Source organism: Palaemon carinicauda, chromosome 12 (assembly GCF_036898095.1).
Source record: "Palaemon carinicauda isolate YSFRI2023 chromosome 12, ASM3689809v2, whole genome shotgun sequence".
In the NCBI taxonomy this organism is placed as follows: Eukaryota; Metazoa; Arthropoda; class Malacostraca; order Decapoda; family Palaemonidae; genus Palaemon; species Palaemon carinicauda.
In genome coordinates, this window is record NC_090736.1 from 39239895 (window position 1) to 39252394 (window position 12500).

Consider the following 12500-nt stretch of genomic DNA (forward strand, 5'->3'; position numbering starts at 1 on the left):
TATATATATATATATATATATATTTATATACATATATATATATATATATATATATATATATATATATATATATATATATATAAAACACAAATGTGTATTTTTTTTTCAAAAACTTAGCATCTCTATTTTCCTGAACGTTTCATGTTTTCACTGAAACTATCATGATACCATCCCAAAATACTGAGATGACTGAAAAGCCCTTATTTTCTATAACCTCATTTACCACTCTAATTTAATGGATTTTATGTCATTCTACCCAAATAATTTCTTAGTGATTTTGGGGGAAAGATTCACCTAACTGTGACTCTTTATAACCTCGCTTCACACGAGTAGATTCATGATGCGCGGTTTTGTCCAAACACTTCAGAAAACAATGAAGATCAACGAGATCCTTCACACCCTGCCCGCTCGGAAATTCACTAGCCACGTGGACTGCCAACCCACTCCGTTCTAGTTTAGCAGCATATAGAAACTGTGCCGCTCGGAAAAAAAATCCTCTCGTGCGAATACATGCCTCTTAATGAGCAGAAATATTTTCGCATGGAAAAAATCTTCTTGTGTGAATACATGTTTCTTAATGAGCAGAAATATTTCTGCATGGAAAAAATCCTCTCATGTGAATTCATGCCTCTTAATGAGCAGAAATATTTCCGTACAAAGAAAATCCTCTCGTGTGAATACATACCTCTTAATGAGCAGAAATATTTCTGCATGGAAAAAATCCTCTCATGTGAATACATGCCTCTTAACGAGCAGGAATATTTCTGCATGGAAAAAATCCTCTCATGTGAATACATGCCTCTTAACGAGCAGAAATATTTCCGTACAAAGAAAATCCTCTCGTGTGAATACATACCTCTTAATGAGCAGAAATATTTCTGCACAGAAAAAATCCTCTCATGAGAATACATGCCTCTTAATGAGCAGAAATATTTCCGCATAGAAAAAATCTTCTTGTGTAAATACATGCCTCTTAATGAGCAGAAATATATCCACACAGAAAAAATCCTCTCATGAAAATACATGCCTCTTAACGAGGAGAAATATTTCCGTACAAAGAAAGTTTTCTCGTGTGAATACATGCCTCTTAACGAGCAGAAATATTCCCGCACGGAAAATATCCTCTCATGTGAATACATGCTTCTTAATGAGCAGATATATTTCTGCACGGTAAAAATCCTCTCATTCGAATACATGCCTCTTATTGAGCAAAAATATTTGCGCACGGAGAAAATTCTCTCGTGTGAATACATGCCTCTTAATAAGCAGAAATATTCCCACACGGAAAAAAATCCTCTCTGTTGAAAATATGCCTCTTAACGAGCAGAAATATTTCAGCACGGAAAAAAATCCTCTCCTATGAAGCGAGCCTAAAAGAAGAGACGTTAATCCCTGTGACGAAATTCCGACAGAAGTAAAAAAAGTCCAAATCCTCTCTGGCAATCATCATGAGTAATCAAACTTAGCTTCTCTAAGGAATCTATTGCAATACATAATCTAGTAATGGCTTCAATATGGCGAACGTTTGAATGAATTCATTTGGTAAAAGTGGTTTTATTTGAGAAGGAAAACTTTTGCATTGATTTTAATATTCATTGCACGTTTCTCTCCGAAGTATTTCAAAAGCCATCATCTTTGGAAAAGGTTACCGTCATTTTCCTTTAAAAGAAATTGAAAAAGGGAAAATAATCTTGAGAACTTTATAAATCCATATATCTTTTTCTATCTTCATAATATTCAGAGCACAAAAATCTCTTTATGGAAATTGCATTGGTATAAAGAAATCTAAGGTAAAATTGTATCAAAATATATGATATATCCAATTCAATATGCTTTTATAAAATAATCTAATAAGATTGTATATATTTTTTCTAATGATCAATTTACAACATAAACCCCGCGATTAAAATTCGCATGTCATTAGAAATGGAAAACAAAATTATCAAAAATGTCTTGAAAAAACATTGAAATTGGATTTCATTCCAGTTATTTTTTTCTAATTACGGTATCTAAAACAAGACATAAAAGGACGAAAACAACATATTTATTCTGCGTCGGATTGTTAATCCCTTTATATTCCATTCCATATGCCATTATCTATGAACCATCTATTTGGAGGAAGACGTATTTCCATCATTTAGTACTTTAATATTCATGAATTATCATCCGGCTCCAATAAAGCTACTAGATGTCGCTTGAATCTCGGATGAAAGGTCAAATCTCCTGGATGGAATTTAAGTGAGTTTTTTTTATGTAAATTAGATATTCATTTAAAGTTTTTACTTGAATGTTATAAAAATTTATATTAATCGTATTATCAAAAGAGGAAAATATTACTTTTGTGACGGAAATTTATCAATAATTTCGTATCCTTTTACCCGTTAGAGGAAAGTTCTGGGGGTTTCATTGTAATATTTGTTTCATTTTTTTTATTGACGCTTTGCTTCGAAATTATGATATCTAAATATTTCTTATACATTTTTACAGTAATTCGTATGTGGCTTTGCTCTTCTACTACTACTACTACTACTACTACTAGATTAGTAATAATAATAATAATAATAATAAAACCTCTGCCAAAAAATACTTGAATACATTCGTTGCATGACTTTTCTTTTGGAATAAATAGTTATACCTTATTTTGCTGGCTTATGCTACAGCACAATTTGAAATTGGTCCCAAGTAATAGTACGTCGATACCAATGTGGCAGGCTAGAAGTAAGTCTTGTTACGCTGCACTGCATTACCTTAAAAGAATTAACCTGCAAGGGAAACCAGGAATTAGACTAAAAAGGTCAATGAACATAAAGAGAAATTGAGCAGCAGAAATAAGAACGAATATTTAAAATGATTTTATTCCTTTTATTATTAATTTCATATTGATTTTAGCTGTAGCAAATTATTCTTGTGCACTATGATGGTCAGAATTCTGTACATAAATGATATCAATACATTCATCTAATTTCTTTGGTTACTTAGTAACGTTTCATGGAAAAAATTAATGAATAAATTTATATTATTTTATTTTAGATGTGTACAAACATTCTTTTTGCCCTGATGCTTACTTTGCCATTAATATAATGCAATAAATTATTCTTGCAACAAGATATTCTTGAAGAATATTAAAGGCAAAGACGATGCATAATTGATTCGCAGGCTTTAAATCGTCAGGAAAGAACAATGGAAGGCCTTCTTTTTCGTAGAATACGAATTTATCTTAGCTAAATATGTTATTCTTTATCATTTGAATGAACGAATAATGTTCTTTAAAATCTTAACGATCACTTCAGCCTGTAGAAGGAATTAATTTTGTTGTATTATTTTGCTGAAATGTTCATTATTTGGTTTCTTTAGGTTTCGTTATCTTTTGTCTTTACATATCCAACTCTTGTTATTATCATTAGTTTATTTTGAGCGTATTGCATGCATTTCCAAGTATCAAATCAATTATTTGCCAGGCATGATATAATTTCTTTATATGGAATACAAATATATATATATATATATATATATATATATATATATATATATATATATATATATATATATATATATATATATATATATATTAACTTTTTGGTTTATCTATACCTTGTAATATTTGATATTTTCCTAACATAAAATACCAAAACAAAAAAATGTATTTCATTTCTTGGTTTATCTATTCCTTGTAATATTTTTTCTCTTAAAAATCCAGTCCATTCTCAAAATTTACTGAAAATAACTTAAATGAAAGAATGTTAAAAAAATTCGAGCTTCATCAAAACATTATACTTAAGAGGTTCGAAAAATAAACCGGTTAATTAAAAGGGAGAAGTTCTCCTCATATCAAAATCCCGCTTCCCTAAAATAAAAATGAAAATGAACAAGGAAGTGCTCAGCATTTTATTACACGTTATTCATCCTGACTTCTAGCGCTGGCGTTTATGCCAACTCTTTATTTCAGGAGAACATGAAGTATAAAAAAAAAAAAAATTATTTTTCTTCCTTCGATAGTTAGAAGGAATACTAATTTCTTATGTTATGGCTATAACTCTCAGAGAGTTGCAGAATACATTCACATTAGATGCATATAAATATGCGTATGCCATCCTTCCAGAAAATTATTGATGCCATCCTTCCAGGGAATTATTGGTCATCGGTAAATTATCTTGAACTCTATTGTAAACAGACCATACATCATCGAAAATTGGTATCCTTCTACGTCCTCTCTGCGTTATTCCTAACCAGGTACTTTCATAATACACTAAAAAATAATTTAACAAGTCTTCAATTTCAGCAGTTATCGAACTAGTTAACTGGTCAAACATCTCATGCACATCTGTAGGTGGAACAAAGGCAAGAGCTGATAACTGCTTAATGAAAGAGCATTGCTGGGTTAGAGATACCATTGCTGTAATACACAAGACTGAATATTTCGCCATAAACATTGTCCAAAGTGAAAGAAACATCCTCTTATCGAAGTATTTGGAAAGTGTTTTTAATGCTGTTTATTGTCGCTCGCTCGAAGTCCACTATTATTGAATCGGGCTCGGGAATGCCTTTGATGTTAAAAAATGTAAAGATTTCGTCATATGTTTTCTCATCGTTTTTACTTGTTATGCAATACACTGATGACATGGTTTTGGTCTCCGAGATAGTTGCATGTATCGTATAGAGCTGTTTCCGGAGAGGGGCAGAGTCCAAGGTGCCATCGGCAAACCATGTCTGTTTTCTCGATAATAATTTTAAATTCTTCCTGTCGAAAAAAATGGTAACAGTTTAAGTTTCATAAAAACGAAAGTTTTCTCCACGCGTTGTTATGTTGAAATCTTCACTATCGTTAACATTCCTTACACGTCTTACCATTCGTCCAGGAGTTTCTCTTTATGGTAGGGAGCCACAAATGCTTAGAGGCAATTCATCAAAGGTTTTATTAATTACACTGCTTGTAACCTCATCTGTCTGTTTTGCTCTTGTTTTCATATCATCCAAAGCTTTTAGAACACTTGTATGAGCACTATCTGGCGGATGTGAATGATCTGAAGAACTTTCTGGCCCAGTAGCATTCGTTGTGATTATTCTTCCATTACATAATTTTCTTTTCTCGCATCTCCAGTATGTGGTATCATTAACCTTTTTATCAACAATGTAAGTATATCCATTATAAAGGAGCTTCTGTCCACCACGTCCGGTCTTAATGAACTCCATTGTCAAACTGTATGGATGACTAGGTTTTATTCATATTTTCAAAATTTCTTTCTGTCATTAATTTTCAACAATTCGGCTTTATGACCGTTCGGTTCCATGACTGTTCGGTTTTATGACTGTTCGGTTTCATGTCCTTTCGGCTTTGTGTCTTTTCGGCATCTTGGGTTCGGCATCTTGTCTGTCAGCAATAGTGCATTCGGTATCCCGTCCGCTCAACATAAACATGTATGCTTGCATTTATGTATGTTAGTATGTATACATAATAAACACACACACATGCACACACACACACACACACACACACACACACACACATATATATATATATATATATATATATATATATATATATATATATATATATATATATATATATATATATATATATATATATATATATAACGGAATTTGAGAGAAGCGAAAAATCTATTTTTGGGTGAGCTTTCTAGGGTATATTTGACTACAGTGATATTCCCAGAGAATTTTACCTTAAGGTATCCAGAATTCTAACTCCTGGAGCGAATATCCCTAAATAATCTCACAGGGATATCGCATAATATCAGAGGACGTATTCTTGACACGTCACATAGCTATCTTCACCCCGAACAGTATTAACGCTTCGAGGGGTTATAGTGACAAGAATCTGAAATGAGAATGGAAGGAGGGCCGCTCATAAGGCATCTCTCCTATTCCGTTTCCAGTGTGTATCTGATGAAGGCGGTAGCACCCTCTTTATTCCTTGTAGCGATATACGAGGTATTAGAGATACTGTATTGTAGTGAGGGGTCAATAAGCCCTTTTACAATAAAAGGAAGGGTGGGTCCATCAGGACTACATGGCTACATCACCCAAAAATAGATTTTTCGCTTCGCTCCAGATCCGTTTTTTGGGCTCAGGCCATGTCGTCCTGATGAAAGTTTACTAGAGCATTACTGTATCTGTGAATTCTCAATCAGTGCCGTACTCTCAAGAAAGTATTTTCCTGGTCCGTCTAGACCTAGAGACCCATGATGTTACCGTCACACATCATTTCATCTAAGCATGAACTATGTTAGTGCTTCCAGCCCCCTACAGGGAAGAGTCGTACTAGACTCTGGAAAAAGTCTCGAGGAGTACATAATAATAATGGATGACAAAATGACAAGCTTGTATAGTGGTCTCACCCTATACAATATAAAGCAAAGTTTGTATAAGAGTCACCAATGTCAGTATGAATTTGTGACACCTTCCCCAATGTGACTACTCTTATAAACTATTGGATAATGGTTTTATCCGCATAGGAACAAATTTTGCCTCTTCGCCACTATCCCATGAGGGTACCACGTCAACCCTTCCAAGGAAGGGTTAGAGTAAGTGGACTTTTGCTTAAATCAGGGAACAGTCTTAAAAGACATACCGTGATAAAAATATCCATATTATAATCTTAATGCTCAGTACATTTCTAATAAAATGAGTGTGGGCGAATAAGACGCAGGGTTCACTATGAACTAGTTTATTAGAATTTAATAAATGTACATATAAGATCAACATTTATAAAATTTATAAAACGTGGATGATATGCGTCAAAACATAAAGAAAAACAGTCAACAGAAAATATTGTTTTGTCTATAGGAAACAGATTTGCCACTTCAATTGAAATATTAATAATAATGATATAGTCTGTATACTGTTAATTTACACTAGCGTAAAAAATGCTTGGCACAAGTGTCCGTATTATGCTAAAGTTCACCGACAACAATGGAACAGTTCGTAAGGACACTTTCGTGGCCTATCGCACAGTGTGTAGTAACATACAGTGACTACACACGAACCCTCTTAATTGATCATCCCAAATTAATTACGCTGTTCCTCGCAGATTTAAAAACAGAAGGTTAAAGAATTCTACCTGCTGCTACCACAGAATTCTTAAGTTGCTCCACTAGCTTCGCAGAGTGCGTAAAGAACACCTAGGGTGACTACCAGCCGGTGTATAAACAAGGATGTTCAAAGTCCATATAATTAAAGAAATTTTATGGAACAGGCATCTTTCCTCAGAACATGACTAACGTGTGTACTGTCTGGATCCGTTCTGCGAATAACACGGGAGAGATTCGCCCTTAGTTATAGAAAACTCTGAACCCAGGGTCTCTCATCTGAACAGCTGTCCTCCCATAAAGTCTGAAGTTCTATGAAAATAGACCTTAGGCACTCCACTGGACATAGAGATGCATCTTCCTTCAGAGGGCAGATTCTCTAGGGACCCCACCTGTTGGTGGGTAGCTTATTCTTGGTAAGAAACGTTGGGTCTGGAAATAGATTCAGTTCTCCCTCCAAGAACTGGACGTGGCCTTCCTCTCAAGAGAGAGCCACTATTTCACTAACTCTGGCCCCCAAATTGAGTACAAGCAGAAACATGACTTGAAATTCAAGGCCATCTAAATGCATTCCTCATTGTTCATTATTTATACACAATGAAGAATCTTATCTACTGACCATGCAAAGGGTCCTTGGAGGCGCTGAAGGGCTAAGCCTAGCATGGGCCTTTTAGTTCATTAAGAACGTCGTTAGAAAGGTCGACCTGTAGGGTATATGGTATCTGTCTTGTCAAGGCAGACTTGAACAAAAGAATTGTGTTGGCTGCTAAACCTTACCCATGAAGGTGGATGAAGAATGATAAATAGGAATCTGTCTAGATTTCTTTTGGTTTCTTCGCCTTGACAAGGGATATCTGTTTCTTCCCTGAAGCCTCATAATGTCTTCTGGTTTCCTCCAAAAGTCTGAACTAACTTTTAACACCGAATCTTTTTCTCATCGTTAAAGAGAGAAAATCATGAGATGTAGGTTCCGTGTTTTATGTGATGAAGCGAAAACAGTCGACTTCTGTACTCGCTGAGACAGGGATGGATCCGGTAGCGGTACGAATTTTAGTCGTAGTTCCAATGCCAGAGGGAACCACACGCTATTTGGCCACTTGTGGGCCACTATTGCTGCTTTCCCTTTGAAGGATCTCAGCTTACCGAGGACCTTCTAAAGGAGGTTTTGCGGAGGGAACAGATAGATACTGGATCATCTGTTCCAGTCTAGGGACATAGCGTCCACTGCCTGTGATATCGGATCCTCGTAAGGGGACACATAACGATCTATTTTCTTGTTCTTTTTCGTCGCAAAGAGGTCTATCTGCAGCTCTGGGACTTGACTCGAGATGAAGGAGAACGATCCTGCGTCAAAGAAAAATTCTGACTCTATAGGTGTAGACCTGGATAGAGCGTCCGCTGTCACATTGCGGAACCCTTGAATGTGAACTGCTGACAGGTGCCAATTCTTCCTTTCCGCCAAACGGAATATGCCCAACATCACTTGGTTGCTTTGAGGTGACCTCGACCCTTGTCGATTCAGGCATCTCACTACCACCTCGCTGTCTAGAACCAGTCTTATGTGGGTCGAGTGGTGAGGAGAAACTTTCTTTAGTGTCAGAAGTACTGCCATGGCTTCAAGAAAGTTGATGTGAAATGACTTGAAAAGATTGGACCAAGCTCCTTGGTCTCTCTTCTGACGAGAGTGACCTCCCCAGCCTTCCTTTGAGGCGTCTGTGTGGATAGTTACTGACGGGGGAGGAGGTTGAAGAAGTATTGATTTCTTCAATTGCTTGGCATTGGACCACGGCTTGAGAAGCGTTCGCAGTCGAGTCAGTTGTGGTCTTATTAGATCTCTTTGCGCGTTTGATGCGTATTTTCTCCGGACTCCTGTTGCATCCTTAAGCTGTGCTCTTAGTACTGGATCTGTTATCGAAGCAAACTGTAGAGAGCCCAGCACTCTCTCCTGTTCGCGTCTTGATATCCGTTTGGATTTCAATAGTCTCTTGATAGATCCTGCTATTTCTTTCCTCTTCTTACTAGTAATGGAAAGCCGATGTGACTCCAAAGTCCAGTGGATTCCCAACCACTGAAATTTTTGAGCTGGAGAAAGTCGAGACTTTTTGATGTTGATCTTGAATCCCAGATGTTCCAGGAACTGGATCACTATCTTAGAAGCTTGCATGCATTCTGTCCTGGATGCTGCCCACATCAGCTAGTTGTCCAAGTAGGCTACTACTTGGACCTCCTTTAGGCGTAATGGATGGACGGCTGCGTTCGCGAGCTTCCTGAAAATCCTTGGGGCTATGTTTAGCACGAAAGTCATGGCTCTGAAGGCGTAAAGTTTTCGATGTAACTTGAAGCCTAGGTAGGAGAAGAGGTGATGATTAATTGGAACGTGCCAATAACCGTCAGACAAGTCTATAGAGACAGTATGTGCCTTTCTGGGCAGTAGGGTCCTTATGTGCTGAAGCGTGAGAATTCTGAACTTGTAGTTCACTATGAACTTGTTGAGTGGCGACAAGTCTAGAATGACTCTGAGTTTTTCTGAGTCCTTCTTTGGAACACAAAACAGCCTTCCTTGGAATTTTATGGACTTAACTTTCTGGATTACTCTTTTGTCTAAGAGTTCTCGGACATATTCTTCCAGAACGGGGGATGAGTGTAGGAAGAATTGAGGAAATTGAGGTGGAGGACTGCTCCAGCTCCAACCTAGTCCATTTTTAATTAGGCTGTGGGCCCAGGGATCGAAGGTCCAGCGATCCCTAAATAGCTGTAGTCTCCCTCCTACTGGAAGTATCTTACTTCTGCTGTTGTGGACCTGAGGCCTTGCCTCCTTGACCGCGTCCTCCCCTGTATCCCCTTCCTCTTGAAGGGCGTCTAGAAGAACCTCTGGCTGTTCCTCTTGCTCTCGAACGAAAGGAAGAAGTGTGCCTTTCGAAGGCTGGGTTAAAAACTGGCGACTGTGTCGCAACTTGTTGAGGTACTAGCTGGTACGTTGTTGGAGGTTGTGCCAGTATCTGAGGCACCGCGGTCACAGGAACTTGTTGTTGTTGCTGTCGGTATGGTTTAGCCGGCCGAGAGGATGGCCTAGGCCTTTTTGTCTTCCTCTTCGGTTGGGGACCCTCATCCGGAGAAGACTTTTTCTTAAGATCTAAGCCCCACTTTTTGAGAAGGTTCCTATTCTCTGTGGAGGCCTTGTCTACTACCTCTCTAACCACTTCATTGTGAAAGAGGTCTTTCCCCCAAATACGAGAGGAGATTAATTTCCTCGAGTTTCCTCGGTTCGTACCTCACAGCAGCCGAGGCGTACACGAACTCTTTACAGGCTCTCATAGCTTTAATAAAGCTATAGAGATCCTTCGTAACTGTGGCCAGATGGGTTTTGGCCAAAACCATGAACATGTCCTGGTTCTTGGGGTCACTTGCCATCGTTTCTAGTGTCTTTTGCAACGACATCGATGCCACAAGTCTTTCCTTTGTCTCTTGTTCTCTACGCAAGAGAACCTCCGACAGTTTTGGGAGCACCTCACCGAACTGGCATTCAGCAATATCAGATTCCAGCTTCCCGACTGAGAAGGTGAGGTGTACGTCCTCCCAATCTTCTTGGTCCAAGGGCAAGGTCAGAGATAACAGTTTGCACTCCTCCAAGGAGGGGCATGGTTCCCCTGCCTCCACCGCCTTTAAGGCTGCCTTATATCCCTTTTCCAAGAAGGGAAAGGCTCTGGTAGGAAAGGCCACAAAGGAAGGAAGTTTCTTACTCAAGGTGGGCACCTTTGATTTAGTGAAGCCCCTCTCTTTCATCGAGCTCGCTAGTAACGTCTAAGCTTTATTATGGTAAAAAACTATGACCTCCTTCGGCTCCGTATCCTCCTTTGAGGCTGGCTCCTTCCTAAGATGGACATAGCAGTCCGGATAAGAATCTTTGTTGGGCCAAAATTCCACTTCTTCCAGGGGAATTGCTCCCAACTTTTCTGAGATCACGATCTTCCCGGTTGTTATTGGCATGTGTTCGGCATACCTCCAAGGATTGGTATCCGAGCACAAAGGAAGATCCTTCACCCTGAGCCGCTTCTGGGGCACAAGTGATGCTGCAAGTCTACGTATCTCCAGTTTCATTGCAGCTTCCTTCTCATCATTCTTCCTTTGAATTTGTTGGATCATCTCAACAATGGAAGAAAGAGTCCTTCCCAGTTCATCTGGGATAGCAGACGATGTAGAAGGAACAGGTTCTGGATCCGGAACCGATGTAACCGACACTTCGTCGATTTCTTCCTCTTCTACTTGAGGAGCCTGGAACAGCTCCTCCTCCTGACCTTCTCCTAGCAGGTCCTCAGTGGAATACGACACCTCCGACATCCTATTGTCCAATTGGATGTCTTGAAGGGCGGCCGAGAGTTCAGAATCTACCGGATTCTGGGCAGTTGGTATCTCCACCTGAGGCTTGGGGATGATTGCATCAGCCGATGCTTTCGGGAAAAGGTAGGCCCTCATCTTCTCATTTGGAAGGTAGGGACCTGAGGGATTTTTCTGAAAACCCCTCACCCAGGATCGTAACGTTTCCCTGGCAGCATCCCTTGAATCCGTCGACTTAGGGTCGTCAAAAGCCTCGGTAATCAGGCTAGAACAAACTGTACAAACCTGAGGGTCCCAATGCCGGAGATCACCTCTGGAGGCTGCACATGCTGCGTGCCTCCTGCAATATTGATGTCCACAGAAGTTCTTACTGCGGACATTACAGAACACACTCCCGCACTTCGGGTGGTCCTCCTGTAAAGAGGAGAAAAATCCATGAGTATCAAGTGAAGGCTTTCACTTATATTGAGACATTTAGCTTATATAGAAAAGCTATAAAAGAAAGAAGGAAAGACACATACTTGGATTTTCTGTCCAGTCAATTGCTGAAATCTCCCGAGATACTAAAACTGAGGTTAATTCTATTCTAGAATACCTTATGTAATTTCCTAAACGGAAATTTAAGAAGTAGTTCACACCTTGAGATAAAGTTTTAATATACGGGATAGAAAGAATACAAAAAGAACTTTCTATATATTGTACGGTCTCAACAAAAGGCTGTATAAGATAACATTAAGTATGATGAAGAACTTTAGTGTTATCACAAGCTCTGTACAGTAGTTTCTGCTAATGCAGTAAGTACTACACAACAAATATAGCAACTACTGTACATCGCATGCTGTTGTGCCGGCTTGCACGTGTCGGTACGTGCCGGAGTGCAACTGCACGTGCGGCTGGCATCTACCCCTGTATAGTTCAAAGATATACTATCTTTAACTAATAGGCGGCAGCACACTGATTCGCGACTGTGTGCCGGCCGGCAATCATTGCCAGGTGACGGCTGAAAACACTAATACCCGGCTGCCGGCCGCTAATCGTAGTGGCCAGCAGATTCGGGCTGTGTTTCTACTACCGGCAGGCGGAGGTAATAATACCCATGCCCGCCGACAGTAGCCAAGAACC